Consider the following 16766-nt stretch of genomic DNA (forward strand, 5'->3'; position numbering starts at 1 on the left):
ATATTCATAAGTTAAATTTATAGACATAAATTTCAAAAATAATATTATTACAAATTTACTGTACAACTGCTCAATTTACATTAATACATATGACACTACGATATTTACATCAAAATAAACTACAAGGGTATAAATAATATCCGTACCAAAAAGTCAATGCAGTCCTTGTCAATTCAGTAGCTCACTCTGCTACTTTTTCCTTTCCTTTATCTGCGATAGCAAAATAAGCTATCGCTGAGTATAATTTACTCAGTGGTGCACAATAAAATTTAAAAAGCTGAACATAAACCATTCATTGCCAAATCATAATTTAAACATTACACAATCACATTTCACAATTTTCAAATCACATTTATAACACAATTTTATTAAATAATTTAATAAACACAGTGTTGCCAATCCATATACAGCTTAAACCATGACATAAAATTTTTGATCAATGCTGTGTTGTACACCATGACAAAACAATCTACAACCTCACTAATCGAAACCAGTAAAGGAGGCGGCTAGCTAGCTAATGAGTACTCATCCAATCTCGACTTGAACTGGTAAGCCAGAGAGCAAGGAAAAATAATCGATCTCAACTCCATAAATGGAGGAGGAATAATATGGCACTGTCATGCTAAGTGTGAATCGAAAATCAATTTAAAATAATTTATTCAAATATTGCATGCAAAATACACTCAATTTCCAAAGTCACATTTTCATTTAGAAAGTGGTAACACAATAGTTCTCGAAATTCATAATTTACACAATACATTTACAACATAATAAATCAAGTTTTCAAGGTGGAAACAATAATTGAGAGTTATTGTGCAAAGACCTGATTTGAGTCACCTCTAGGCCTTGACTCAATGTTCCTTTGGCTTCTTAACATCCCTTTCAACTGAAACACGCAATTTACAGTGTTTTAGTATCATATCTCATAATTAATCCAATAAATAAATTCACACATACTTAATTCTAGCCTTAATTTGCTTAAAATAATGTTCTTTGAAGTTTGCATTTCGGGGTTAATAGTTATGGTACTATTCAAGTCAAAATATTTACTTTCTCATCCTTAATATGTGGATTCCAAATACACCCACATACCACATTTTGAGTGTCTCATTTGTTGGCAATAGTTGCCATTTTAATTTCTAACTCTCCTAAGAGAAATTGCCATTTTTCAGTTTTGATCCCCTGTTTTGCACTATTCTATTGGTCTAGTTATTGTGGAAATTTGGCCAAGCGTCCTTCATTAAAGTTGTTTCTTATTGTCTTATATTTAATTCCTTTTTTGAATCATTCCATTTGGAGTTTTGTAGCCCAAGATATAGTCAATTTTCTAAGGCTGGCTGGATTAGTTCAAACTCAGAATTCTGGGCACTTTCTTGGTTTTGGCAGTTTTGGTGTCCTGAGTGCAGCTCACTCTTTGGATGGGTTATGGTCAGAATTTGGATTTTTGTTCTTCATAAAACTTGTAGCGCTATGTCTCAGCTTTCCATTGGTATAAAATTCAGATCATTTGGACCTTCCTACACCAAGTTATGGCCAAATGAACGAACACTGTTTATTTGGTTAGTCTGGTACAGTGGCAGTGCACATTATCCGGATTTGACCTAATTGTTTACTATCTTAATGTCATTTTCTGGGCATGGTTTCTACACAAAAATTATGGCATTATGTGTCTACATTCATATCCAATTGGTTTCACACCAATTGGGATGGCAGAATTACAGTTTTGGTCCCTGAAAGGGACCTAGGACATACTGCCTAAAATTGACCATTCTCCAATCCGAATTGCATTGCACTTCTAATCACTTCAACACATCTCAATTGGTCACAATTGACCATTTCTAACCTCAGTTAGGGTCAATTGCATCAATTGACCATTTCCTCCAATTTTTCTCCCAATTTCATGAACTCAAGAACCCCAATTTTTGCAAATGGCTCAATTAGTACAATTAAAGTGCACAATCATCTTCTATACACTTAATTCAACTTAATTACCCTTTTAAATTCATCAAACTAAAGCAAAACCTAATTCCCTCTTGTTGGCTGAAATCCCCAAAGAGTCTAACAAGTTTGATTTGTTTGAATTTTTCACAATTTCTAATTTAATTTAACTACATAAACATAAATTTAAAGAGTGAAATTGAATTTCACTGCTAACCTCTTCTTTGAATTCTAATTCTTCAATTTTCTCCACTTCCCTTCACAATTCCTTCTTCAATCTCCTTCTCAAGTTGCAAGAGCAAGGTTTAATAAAAAACAAGTGGGGAATTTATGGTAATTTTTGGGGTTTATGAAGCTTAAAATTAAGCTTCCATGGAGTTTTAGAGAGAGAGAGAGTTGGGAGAAGAAGAAGACCACGGCACCAAGAAGAAGAAAAGTAAAAAAAATGAATTTTTAATTTTATTTTATGCCCATAATTGAATTGGTTAAAAAAATAATTAAATGAAATTCATTTTTGAGGTCATTGCTTATGTCATCCTTGTGATGTTATCAATCAAATTTTCCTTTTCTTTTCTTTTTCCTTTATTTTTCTATAGCTCTTTAATTTAATTCTATATTTCAAAATTTTCATTTCTCAAATTTTATTGGACAGTTAGGTCATGAGTCACCTCTAGGGGTGAATTGGCCAATTTGCCCCTCGCCGATCTGATCCATTTTGCAAATAATTCGGTATTTCTTCCGGAACCCTGACCTAATTATTTAACCTACTTATCAACTCTTTTATGTTGTTTTCTCTTTTCCACTAGCTTCACCATAGTCCTTAGGAAGGCGGTGTCATAATTTTCCGTTCAAAATTAGGATTAAATTTGACCTCGTAGTCACTTCCTGGCAAGGTCACCTATCGCTATGACCCCCGGCTCATTCAACATTTTGTGCTTTGCTTTTCTTATTTATACTTCACTATCTGGTATTCACTATTTATTTCCATTTAGGGCTTTTCTAGGTGTTTTAAATATGGTTCTAATCTTCTTAATTTTCCAGACTAACACTGGTCACCGGAACAGTATATTACACATGGCTCTGCGTATAGGGGTGTTACATTATACCTTAGTAAGATATTTGTAGTTTCAGGTGATTGAAACTTGTATCTTGGGAGTCGAATAACAATTTTCTGCGTTGTCTTTCTCTTCCAGTAAATTGAAGAGGCAGTCTATTTTTCTCATGTGCAGCTTAATTTCTTTTAATTTCCAATTTTCCACGTAGAGGTAATCAAGTATTTATTTCTATTTGAAAATTTTTTTGGTCTTTTATTGATGTTTGTCTAACAAATCTTCAACCAGTAAAATCGACAAGCCTGACCAATTTTCTAGATACGCATCTTCCCACTTTAAATAATACAATTTCTCTACACATTATTATATACTTATATATACATGGTCTTCATATCCTTCAAACACTGGGCATGCAATATATGCATATACGACATATGAAGTTCCATACTCTCATGCATATCATGTAACACCCTCACTTTAGATAGTCCGTACATTCTACTGTTCCGGTGACCAATGTCAGTCTGGATAGTCGAAATGTCTAGAACTATAATTAAACTAGAGTGAGGAGTCATAAATAGACCAAATAATAGTAAGAAAAATTAAGGAAAAATTTTAGAAATAAAATGCACTAAAGTTAAATGAGCCGTAGCTCCAGCGATGGGTGACCTAATGGGAAGCGACTGTGAAGACAGTTAGCAACCCTAAACCTGTGGAAAACCCTGTGAAATAATTTTTGAGATTCCAGAGAAGAGTTATTAAGCTTTAGTTGGCATTAGAATGCCAAGAAAATGTTCAGAGAATTTTATAAATCGGTAAAGACAATTTTAGCTTGTTAAGCTAAACCAAGGGAATTTTGGTCATTTCACCTTCAGAGATGATTTTTGACCAACTTGTCCATTCAACTAAGTGAGATATATGACATAAAATGTGAATAAATATTGATGAAAATTTAATTAAAAATGAGTAAAAGAAAGAAGAAAGAAAGATAAACCGAAAATTCGGTAAGAGTAAAATTTGGTCAATAAAATTTAAAGGTTCCACATTGACCAAAAATGATATTTATTAAATTAATAAAGCAAGATTAGTTTAATTAATTATGATTATAAAAATTAAACATAATTATATAAATAGTCAAACCAAAATGATTAGGAAATTCAATGTAATTACAAAAATGCCATCTACCCATATTTACAACTTTGCCATTAGTTAATTAAATAATATAAATATCATAAAAAGGATTTAAAAATCAGAAAACTCATTTTGTTTCCAGCAGCTAGCTGTCCCACAGTTCTCTCTCTCCCTCACCCATTTTCTTACCTCCATTGTTACACAATTCAAGCTCTAAAACCCTAGTCTCCCACCACTAAACTTGTAGGAAATTGAGAGAAAAATTGACCTTGAGCATCAATTTGAAGAATCCAGCCAAGAAAAGAAGGGAATTTGAAGGATTTGGGAAGCAAGAATTTCAGCCAAGGTGGACCAAGAAGGAGCTTTAAGTTTTTGACTGATTAGAAGGTTGATTTGAGTTGATGAAGCTAGGAAATCAAGGTTAGCGCTATTAAATCCATTGGATTTTAAAGTTTTAGCAAATTGAGTTAGGGTTTTTTGAATTTGGAGATTTGTTAAATTGTTGCTGAATTGATGTTGTGAGATCAATTATGGATTATTTGAAGTTCCATGAATGTGAATTGAAGTTTGGAAGTTGGGTGGAATGGAAAATTGGGAGTGTTGTTTCATTACAGTAATTTTGGACCTATGAGTCCAGTGTGTTTAAATGATAATAAGTAGAGCTATATTGCTCCAATTGGTGTGAGGCCAAATGGAGATTAAACTTAGGACATAATGCAACATTTTTCATGAAGAAACCATGTCCAGAAACCAAACCCAAAATGACCAAAATTTGGCTTGAATCCGTGTAACCATATGCTGGACCTGGAAAAATGACCATATGAACAGTAAATGTTCAAATGGCCATAACTCACTAGGAAGGTCAGAATGAGCTGATTTTTGAACCATTGGAAAGCATAGACATAGGAGAACATTTCTTATGGAGAACTTAGAACCCAGTTCTGACCCTAACCTAATCAAATTGCTAACCAAAATTAGCCTAACAAAACTGTTAGAACCAAAGCTGCCCAGAAAATCCTGGATATTGACCATCCGATCAGTTGTGGTAAAAATGCCATAACTTACTCTAAAAAATTGTAAATGCAGTGAAACTAAAGCCAAAATCTTTATAAGACCTAGAACTATAATTTTTATGTTTTGACCAAAACCTAGAAATGAATGCAACTTAGGGCAATTGCTAGGAGAATTCAGGACTTCCTAATTTGGAAATTCCTACACTTAAACAAATTGACCATTTGACACCCGAATAGTAATTGAGCCATAAGTTTTAGTAAAAAACTCCAATTGAGATGAGCCAAATTGATATGGAAACTTAAGAAATAGAACTACAATTTTGGTTTAGAAGCCTCACTCAAATTTTGAGTGTAAAAACCCCAAATGTGGGTTGTAAAAACTGACCTAAACCTGAAATTCTGGATGTACAGGGTTTAGCGGTTCAGGTTAGTTAAACTGCCATAACTCCTCCTATATAGCTTAAAAATTAGTAATTTTGAACTAGTATGACTAGGACACATAGGGGAACAAATCATATGAAGGACATTAAGTGTAAATATGACAGCAACATGTCCAACCATCTGGACAAATTGAGATTTCAGAATCTGCCTGGTTCGCTGACCAAGAACCAGTCTTAGTAAATTGACCATAACTTGAGCTATAGAATCCCAAATGAAATTAATCAAAATGATCTGAAAAGCTAAGAAAGAGACCTAAAACTTTGTTTTGAAGACCTAGACCCAATTTTAAGCCCAAGTGCTTGGAAATGTATGACAAAGATGATAGAAAATTTTGAAAACAGTAACTTACAGGGTTTAGCACCCGGACAATCATTAATCAATTGATTATAACTAGAGTTATATAACTTCAAATTGAATGATACAAAAGGGAAATTAAAGTTAACACATAAAGAAACAACTTCCATGAAGTAAGCATGGCCAAATGGATTATGCATCTTGGCCAAATAGTTAGAGGAAAATTAAGGCATAAATATGAAATTTATGAAAATGGTTAGGAATAACTTAGAATATGAATGGTACCCACTTTAATGACTTAATGAATACCTAAATCATGTGAATGGGTAGTTGGGACTTGTATTCCCATCACAAATGAAACTCATAATATATTAGCAATATAACTTAAAATATGAAAATTTCTTAACATAAAGGAAACGTTAAATGTGTAAATGAAGTAAAGCCATACTTAAGACTTATGTTCCCATTGTAAATAGAATAATGAGGATACCTTGTACAATAAATAGTACAAGAGTGGAAATAATGTGAATCTCAAATACTTAGTATGTAAAACACTTTTTGCATTGTGAATAATAATTCATATAAGTATTGTAATGAATGAATACATCATATAAATGTGTGAATGGGACAATTTTTCCCATCATGAGAAAAAGGGAAATAATTCGATGTACAAATGGTACGCAAAAATCGATTGATGTGAATTGCAATTAATATGAATGGTATGATGAATGCATAGGTTGTGTAAAAAAAAAAAAATGAGATTTAGAGAATTATGCTTTTACTATGAATAAAATTAAAATACTATGAACTATAATTGGAATATATAGAATGAAATAATAAAACTTATGAAAATTTAATGGTACTAATGTGTCCATGTATTGCCTAGTCAGGTGTATCAAATTAGATAGATTGGCATGCCAATAGGGTATTGTTTAAGCAGTACTGCGTAAGGCTTTATGCCTGTATTCATGACTTTATGCTCGCACTCATGGCTTTTATGCCCGATTACTTGTTATCATGGCTTTTAGCCATACTGATATGTTATCATGGCTTTTTAGCCATACTGAGTGCATACGTGGTTGACGTACTGAGCTTACACATCCCATGGTATGACGGCCTGAGACACTATGGTGTCTAGTGCCAATGACCTGTTATCTAGTTTAGTCAGCCTATCATAGGTGACTTGAGCAGTGAAATTTATTGAAATAAGTTAAGAATATTAGCAATTAAAAATATTAGAAATTAAATAAATGAGTAAGACGACCTAAAATAAATTAGATTAGTTATTTAGTAGAAAGAATTGAAATGAACTAGACTGATGTTAAAAATTTATCTTTTATGAAATGACTCTGAGAGCCTTGGTTATTATGAAATAATCAAAGATAACCTAGAAAGTATTGAATTAAACGATACAAAAGATTAGTAATAGAATTATAATTTAAATAAATGTTACAATGAACTATGTTTTATTTCCATCTGTATTTTGTATATTATTTTCTTGTTATATTATCGCACCACTAAGTAGCAATGCTTAGCACGATGGATTTGTTTCCTCTCGCAGGTACTGAAGATAAAACCCAGTGGATATTAAACTGGGATTGTGGAGATCGAATCTGCAGAGTGTTTAAGGTTGTCACCTCCTCAGCAATGCATGTAGATAGGGCTTACATTAGTCATATTATATATTTTGTGTATTATAATTATTTCATATGTTGTAATGCAATTGAGGAAATTGTATTTAATATGTATGTGATGTAAATTAATAGATTAGCTCTTTCATCTGAAATTAATTTGTATATTATGTATGAAAATATGAGAATTTCTATATATAAATTGTGCATGAATGGAAATGCATGGAAATGAATATGAAATTGAAATATATGGATGATTAATGAAATATGAGATGATTATGAGAATAATTAGTGAGATTTTTATTGTAGAATGTTATTGAAAAATTTTAAGCAGGTGAATAGTAAAACACGCCAAACGGCAATACAATAGGGGAAACTCCGCCAGTTTCTCCCTCATAAATAAATTGAATGATTAATTAAAAGGCGAGAAAAAAAATTTATTTAGGAACAAGGTAAGATAAGATAGGGTGCTCCGGCACCAAGTGTGACATGCCTCGCTCGCCTACACTGTAGACGAGTAAGGGTTGTCACATATCAAGTCCCTTTCATGCATCTTGAACTCATTTTTATTTTTTTTAGTAATTCCCATGCATGTAATGCATATATGTATCAACATCAATTGTGGCTTTCATGCATTGGGTTTCATGTGTACACCTTGTCTTCACAAGGACACTTTGCAATTTTTTTTCAATATATATTCCCATACAAGATTTATGTATATTCATGTATATACATAAGCAATATCTGGTATAAGATCACATGGCTTTCTTTGCACTTGATTACTTTCCTTGTAAATTTATATTCAAACCATGTAAAGTTCTTATGCATAACAAGCAATCAGGTAATTTCTTCACTTTCATGCGCTGGTCCACTCTTTTTGTTTTTTCATCAGTTTTTTTTTAAACACCTCCTTTTTGTGAATTTATTTTATGAATAATTTCAAACTTTTTTTAACAAAATTTTTTTAGACTCTTTATTGATTGACAATCACTCAACTTGAAACTTTCAAATTTCTATCTCTTCGAATTTTGGATATTTGATACCTCTTTTTTGCCACAATGGTCCTCTTCAAGGAGTTTTCTACCTCACCTACCAATTCCAACCTCATTATTTTGAATAATGAGAATGAAGATTTGCAAGAAGGTATTATCATTGCTGTCTACATGCCTTAGATTGGTTCTTTTACTGCTACATGGCCTTCATCTGATGGTTTACCTCATTTACCATGTGGGAGTTTGGAAACATCATGTGAGATTTTTTATTACAATCTTTCTACCATTGTGACTTCAAGGGCATCTTTACTACAATTTTCATTGCATTCTGATGAACCTTATGCTAATGATTTATTGCTATTACGACACTGCATCTGTGATGGAACAATATCATGGGAGTCATTTTCTACCCTTTTAGGAGGGTCTTGCTTCATAGAAGGCTATTGGGAATGGGTTGAAGACGTGTTAGCAAGAAATAAACAATTTCTTGAAGACTCATGACTCTACAATGCTATTTATGCTTCACTTTTCACTTATGATTGCCATCCAAGCGTACTACAAAGCTTTTGTGAGTATTGGAATGCTTCAATAAATACCCTTTGCAAAATTGGTGGGGAAGAGTCCATATCACTTTGGGACTTAAAAGTGTTAGGTGGTCTTCATATTTATGGCTCTTTCTATGATGAGGTCATCCCTTTAGTTGAAGAATTGACAGGTTTTGATCGAAGTGGCAAGCCATATCTACCTTACAGTTGCAAATATTTGTTTCTTGCCCTCCACAGGAACTATCACAAGGTTAGTGATTGCTATGAGATGAAGATCATGGATTGGATCAAGTTCTAGTTTCATGGGGTCCCAAGATATATAGAAACTCATAAGTGAGATGACAAATAAAGGGTGAGTTGCCCTAGAAGAATCTTCAACCCTTTAGGAATCATTGATAAGAGGTCTCTTTATGCTAAGAGGTGGAGCAAGCCACTTTCTAAACTTCTGGTTAGTGTGGAAGTTCGAGAGAAAGTTTATCTAGCCATTTTCCTTGCTTGTTGGCTATGCAAGTTTGTACTTACTGGTGAGGATGTTGATCTTATTTGCCTTAGCACTTTCAAGGTAGCAAGCATGAAAGTGATAGGTAGGCATTTTTGTTTAGTAGTTTCAGTGTTAGCAAGCATCTATAATGTCTTCAGGGAGATTTCTACCTCTTCTGACTTGAGTACTTGCATTGCTACTTTCCCTATTCATTATGTTTATGGGTGGCTTGCTAATAATTTTGGGACCCATTACATTTCTAAGAGGAATTCTTATCTCAAGATGACAATTTATGTAGGTAAAAGAATGGTGAGATACTTTGCATGTCCAAATGTTGGTAATCTTTTTAAGAATGTTCACTGATTAGTTGGACTCTCATCGCCCTTTCCTGATAGCAGGTTGACTTTGCTCAAGGATTTATCCTTTACTCGTGGTGAGTACTTTGTGGGCCTCAAATCTAGCTATTTGCCCTCATGCTGTAATGATACGTAGTTATATTAGCCATATAGTCCACATCAGTTTAGCAGACAATTTGGCTTTTGTTAAGATATTCGTGGTGGCTTAAAGAGAAATTTTGAGAGTTTGACCTTACAGGATGTAATTCAACTTTGGCAGTCATGTACCAAACTTTGTACTTTCGCCAAAGTCAAATTGCCTATGCCACCATGTCAGGGAGTTGCTTATATCACCAAAGAGTACTTGAATTGATGGTCCACAAAATGGTTTAAAGCTTTTCCAGAAGATCCTAAGATTGCCCTCAAGCTACCTCATTTGGGTCAATAGGGGTCTTATAAGGCCATAACTAATACTCCTCAAGTTGGCAATTCTAAGGTGAATAACGCCTCCAATTGTGGAGCTAAGAGGGATTCAACTTCAAAAGAATAAGTACTGGCATCAAATCCTGAAAGGAAACTTCTCTTAAGGTTCCCTAAAGCTGTAGAAGAAGTCGTAGAGGAACTTCCACTTAAGGTTATAAAAGAAACTATGCACATTACTCCTTCAACTATTGTTGATACTAATGCACAGGTTGAAGGGAAGCAAAGGTAGGTTGACCCAGCACTTAGTGTTATAGATTTAGAAAGTGACTAGGAGGCTGACTCTGATTATCATTTGAAATGACCTTCAAAGAAGTCCAAACTAGTAATTCCTTGTAATTCCCATATTCTTCAGGGTGTCCCTAGTGCTTCAATGATTCACACTAATGACTTGGCAAGCTATTCTCTCTCTCTCTCTCTCTCTCTCGCTCTCTCTCTTTAATCTTACTTTATTCATTTGCTTACCTCTTTTTTTTTTATTATTTTTTCTTAAAGCCTAAGCTCAATGACTTGGATTTGGAGGTTAAGACAAGACTCGAAGCAAGTGTTGGTTCTGTACTCAGTCGACCAATAAATTCTATGTAACCTACTCCTTCAGCATCTCAATGCAAAAGTTGCCAATGGGCCCTTGTTATTCAATCAAATGAAGATAATGCTCACGCAAAGAAAGATTCCTTAGCAGTTCATTCTCCCAAAGCTTCTAGGTTTTCTACTTTTTATAGCTAAGATGTCTTGCTTCAATTTCACCGTTAGGCTGCTACACTTGCTTGGAAAAGTTTGCAAGATAAGTTTGGTCATACTCCCTTAGCTAAGATTCCTTCACTGGCCAAAACTATTTTTGAGGTTCTTGATTGATACTTCAATTCCCAAGGAGCAATTTGAGGGGCTTCTTAAAAGTATTGATAGAGTGAAAGAACTGGAATCTTCTTTCCCTTCTAGCATGTTATCATATTATCAAGTTAAGGAACTTGAGAAGCTTAGAGGAGAATTGGATAACTCTTTGACTTTTGAAAAGTAAGCTACTAGTAAGTTCTCCTCCTCTCAAATCAAATTAATTAGAGTTAATGAAGAGCTAAAAGAGTTGAATGCCAAGAAGGAAAGACTTGTATCTTCTTTAGAAGGAGTTGAGAAAGAGCTACAAGACAAGAAAATTGATGTTTCAAGAATATAAGAAAAGATCTCTAATTTTGAGAATACCCTTGTTCATGGTGAAGTGGAAGAATAAGCCCTACAGTGAGTTTAGAATCTACTTCATAATCAATTTGAAGATCTGAAGAGTTTCCATTAACAACTATAGCATTTTTCTTTAGTTGATTCCTTGTTTTGTCCTATTCTATTCCCTATGTAATAAAACAATTATTTAATAAAACTTGCAACTTGCTTAGGTGCTTTAATAAAACACCATTTCATTTATTTATTCATTGGTGCACAACATATTTTTTTTTTAGTGTGACTGAACTTGGTAAGATTCTAAGCTGCTTATATACCTTAATGAGAAGGATCAAGTCAGAATTTAGTTTGTTATAAAGGTTCTTTTTTTGTCATTCATAATTTTAGTTTATACAGTCCAGGAGCCGTGTCGAGCTTCAAGCATAGTACCTCTTTAAAAAATCTACCATTAATTGGTCCAACCTGCACTCCATCCTTCTCAATAATCTTGTAGGCACCATTTGAATAGAATTCTAAGATAACATAAGGGCCATCCCAATTTGAGAGAAAATTGTTCCCTATGCATCGAGACATAATGATTGGCCTTCTTACTGCAAGCATCAAATCACTAACTTATGGTGAACTTTTTGTTGAAAGCTTTAGAGAGTCTAGCTTGATAACACTTTAACCTTTGTTGTGCTTCAAGGCCTTTTTCATCTAGTGCCTCAAGTTATTCAAGACGTTGGCGAAAATTATCTTCAATGGAAAGATCTTCCTGAATAGTAATCCATAGGGAAGGAAGTTGGCATTCAAGTGGTAACACAGCTTTTACACCATATAAAAGTGAATATGGAGTAGCTTGAGTTGGTGTTCTATAAGTGGTTTGGTAGGCCTATAGAGCTTCTCCAATCCATTCATGCTAGTCCCTCTTGGAATGATTGATAATCTTCTTAAGCTAATTACGTAAAGTCTTATTGAAAGCTTCTGCCAAACCATTAGTAGGTACATGATACATTGAAGAATTGTGTTGCTTGAAGTTGAACCATGCACATAGCTTGTCCATGGCTTTATTGTAGAATGCCTTACCATTATCGGTTATGATGTATCGAGGTACACCATACCGATAGATAATGTTGGATCAAATGAAGTTCACCATGGTCTCTTTCTTCACTTCCTTCAATGCTATAGCTTTAACCCACTTAGAGAAATAGTTAGTGGCAGTTAGAATGCAAAGATATCCACTCGAGCTTTTAGGCAAAGGTCCAACCACATCTTGTAACACACTACTCCAACCACTAGAGGAATTGTCCATTTTGGCCCAATCCATCTTGAGCCTCATGGTTTTATCCCATAGGTGGAATGGAGAACTTTCCAGGAGGTCACCCATCCTAGTATTTCTCTCAAGCGAGCACGCTTAACCCTAGAGTTCTTCCAACTCTCCAGGCCATCCACCAAAAGGCGCCTCTAGGGATTAGTTTCTCCCATTTCAATGTATGATTCGATTCATTCCTATGCTCCTCATTCTACTACCCTAGGTAGCCTCACCATTCTAGAAGCCTGCCGGGAGTTTACTCTCTTATGCCACTCCCCGCTTTCATCGGATCACTTTCCTGGGTCGAGTCGTCACAGGCCCACCAGCTTCCTCTTGGTTCATCCTCGAACCACACATTTACTAGAGGGGGTTCGACTCTGATATCATCTGTAACGCCCGACTCTAACCACTAGAGGAATTGTCTACTTTGGCTCACCCCATCTTAAGCCTCATGATTTTGTCCCATAGGTAAAATGGAGAACTTCCCAAGAGGTCACCCATCCTAGTATTTCTCTTAAGTGAGCACGCTTAACCCTAGAGTTCTTCCAACTCTTCAGGCCATTCTACCAAAAGGCGCTTATAGTGATTAGTTTTCCCCATTTTAATGTATGATTCAATTCATTCTTGGGCCCCGCATTTCACTACCCTAGGTAGCTTTGCCATCCTAGAAGCCTGCCAGTAGTTTACTCTCTTATGCCACTCCCAGCCCTCATCGGACCACTTTCCCGAGTTGGGTTGGGTCGTCACACATCTAATCCCTAATCATCAAATGGTCAAGAAGCAACAGTTGGATGAAGTGGTTATGGTGGTTGGCAAATAAAGTTGCTATACAACTAACATTGTGCACATTTCTTTGCATAGTCCATCCTTTCCTTCACCATGGTAGGCCAGTAGTATCCCATTCTCTTGATTTAAAAATGCAACTTAAGGCCAACTTGATGGGCCCCACACACCCCCAAGTGCGCTTCTTCTAACGCTTTTCTTGCTTCTTTCTATCCTAAGCAACGTAGCCATACTCCATCAAAGGATTGACGATAAAATGTGCCTTTATAATAGATGAAGCGTGCGGTTTGGCATCTTACTTCTATTTTATGTCGCAAGTCATCTAGCAATCTACCATGACATCTGTAGTCAATCAATGGTTGGTGCTAATCTTCTTTGTCAATTTTATAGACAGACACTATATATGCTTACTGATCATCATCGTTGTCCTATATAGGTGGAAGCACAACCCATCTTTTGTGTACAGGTACATTTATGCTTGTATTAAGGAGAGAAAAAGTTGAAGTTAGAATAGCCAAGGTATTAGCTTACTTGTTCTCCCTTCATGGAACATGTTCTAGGGAGATGTCATCAAACTCTTTCAACAATTTTATGGCATATTTGAAGTAAGAGACTAGTTTAGGCTTTTTCACATCATAAAGAGTGATAATTGATACACTTGTATTATATAGATGTTTTTAAGCACATTTGTATAATATTTCATGGCATTTAGAATAGTAATCTCATGCATAGTTATTGATTTCATTAACTTTTGTAAATTCCAGTGCCAGGCTCTAAATTCCATGTTTCTGTAGTATTTCAGGTGTTTTGGTGAAGTCCCAAAGCATAGGAGTGCAAAGAAAAGCTTGGGGAGGTCAAAAGACTGAGAATTGCTGTTGATACAAAGTACACAGGCCGTGTAAGAACAGCCATGGACTCGTGTAAGATTCTACCAAAAGAAATTCAGAAGAATTGAGGAAGAAGCAAAGTACAAGGGTCATGTACCACACCCGTGTAATATCCCCAGACCTATGTAAGTCTCTGCTGGGCTAGGCTTGAAGAACTTCCAGAAGAACAAAAGTACACGGGCCATGTACTTAGACCCGTGTAACCTCCTGTGACCCGTGTAACCTTCTGTGCCAATGCAAGACAGACCCGTTCAGCTCCAGCAAGTTACACGGCCCAGTGATACACGGGCCGTGCATCTATTGGCAATCCATTTTCCTGATTTCACTCTAGTTGCAGTTTTTGACAGGGAATAAGAATCCTAACACCTCAGGGACTCTAAAAAAAAAAAACCAAACCCTAAGACATTCATTAATTGGGAGGAGCTGGAAAAACACAAAAGGAGAGGAGGACGAAAAAAAAAGAGCAGAAAATAGAGAGAAACAACAGAGAAGAGGTAGAAACAGCAGAAAGAGATCCAAGGTCTGAGGAGATAGAGATCTAAACACAACAGTTTATTACTTTCTCATAGCCGTCTAGAAGAGCAGGACATCAGTATCAAAGAGGAGTCTTTAGTCAAAGTTCCAAAAGATCAAATGTGCAGATCCTTTTTGGTTCCCTTGTTCTATTTCTTCTAGAGCATTTCTTTTTACTGTCTTTACCTTTTTATCATGATGTTTGCTGAACTCATCATGAGTGAGTAGTTTTCATATTCTGGAATTGGGAGAGTAACCTTGTGATCATTATTATGGATAAACATTAAGTTTTGTTTATTGGATTCGAGAATTATTTCTTGATTTAATTTCATGTGAACTTAATGTATGCTATGTATTGGTACTCACTTAGTATTAGTTATAGATATTAATTAAAGGATTGAAAGGTGAATATTAATATTAGAAAATTAAGATTTTAAACCTAGGAATTCTGACCTAGACATAGGCTGATTACCTTTGTGAAATTTCAAAATTGGTTAAAGACTTTAAAGGGTTTTAATTAATTTGATCACCATGAAAGTCAGGTTTAAGTTAATTAAAATACATCCTAGCTGCCTTGAGAGAAGACTTAGGATACCTTAGGATTAATTTCCATTAAGGCAAATGATTCTCAATCCAGTAAATAAACAAGATAACATCCATAGTAATATTCATGTGTGAAATCTTAATTCCGGAATTGTTTCAAAATAGATTATTTCATTTTAAGTTTATCATTCTAGTGTTTAAAATAAACAACTTTCATTTCCTCATTATTCGATAGCCTAAATATTTAAAATCACTGTGTAGTTTGGTAGTTACTAATTAAATTCCTTGTTGGATGATACTTTACTCACTACTCTATTACTTGTTCGCGATCTGTGCAATTGCAGGGTTGCAAAACCAGTAAACAAGTTTTTAGCACCGTTGTCAGGGATTTTAATTTTAGTAATATTAAGTGATAAGTAATTTAGCTGATTAAGGCATTTTTCATTTATTGTTTAATTTTGTTTAAATTGTTTCATTCTCTTATTCTTTCTCAAGTTATCGGTTTGGTATATGAACAGAACAAGATAGAGGAAGAAATCGTTGATTTGGATCCAGAGATATACAGAACCCTAAGAACTACCAGGAGAGAGAGGAAGCGTGAAGGACAAGATCAAAGAGATCCAGAAATTCCAAATATGGCTGACAATAACAACAACAGGCCGAGACTCTTGAAGGACTATGAAGCTCCCTCTATACAAGGATTCTAACCTAGTGTTACAAGACCCACAGTGGAAGCCAACAATTTTGAATTAAAACTGGCATGGCTCCAGATGATCCAATAAACTCAGTTTGGAGGATCACCAATAGAAGATTCGCACTATCACCTCTAGTGCTTTCTTGTCCTTTGTGACACATTCAAGATGAATGGAGTTTCTGATCAAGCCATAAGACTCAGAGCATTTCCATTCTCCCTTCGAGACAGAGTAAGGAAGTGGTTACTCTCTCAATCGGCTGGAACGTTCACCACTTGGGAGGACCTCTCTCAAACTTTTCTAGCAAAATATTTCTCACCTTCAAAGACTGCGAAATTGAGAATTGAGCTCAACACTTTTAGGCAAAGGGAAGGTGAATCACTCTATGATGCATGGGAGAGATATAAGGACCTACAGAGAGAATGCCCACACCATGGCATAGAAGATTGGCTCCTGGTTTAGAACTTCTATAATGGGCTACTACCCTCTTCAAGGAGCACCGCAGATTTAGTGGCAGAAGGTGACCTAATGGAGAAAATAGTGAATCAAGCACTTGA

General features: G+C 35.0%; 1 non-coding gene and 1 pseudogene across 1 annotated transcript; one reads left to right on the forward strand and one right to left on the reverse strand.

The window, feature by feature from the left end:
• The window catches only part of LOC131180125 (uncharacterized), a 39182-nt pseudogene extending 22958 nt beyond the window's left edge, over positions 1-16224 (forward strand).
• A 318-nt stretch (positions 16225-16542) lies between these two features.
• Positions 16543-16649, reverse strand: LOC131180328 (small nucleolar RNA R71). Its single transcript, XR_009149104.1, has one exon. It is a non-coding gene; the product is annotated as a small nucleolar RNA R71 (small nucleolar RNA).
• Positions 16650-16766: the final 117 nt, after the last annotated feature.

Source organism: Hevea brasiliensis, chromosome 5 (assembly GCF_030052815.1).
Source record: "Hevea brasiliensis isolate MT/VB/25A 57/8 chromosome 5, ASM3005281v1, whole genome shotgun sequence".
Classification (NCBI taxonomy): Eukaryota; Viridiplantae; Streptophyta; class Magnoliopsida; order Malpighiales; family Euphorbiaceae; genus Hevea; species Hevea brasiliensis.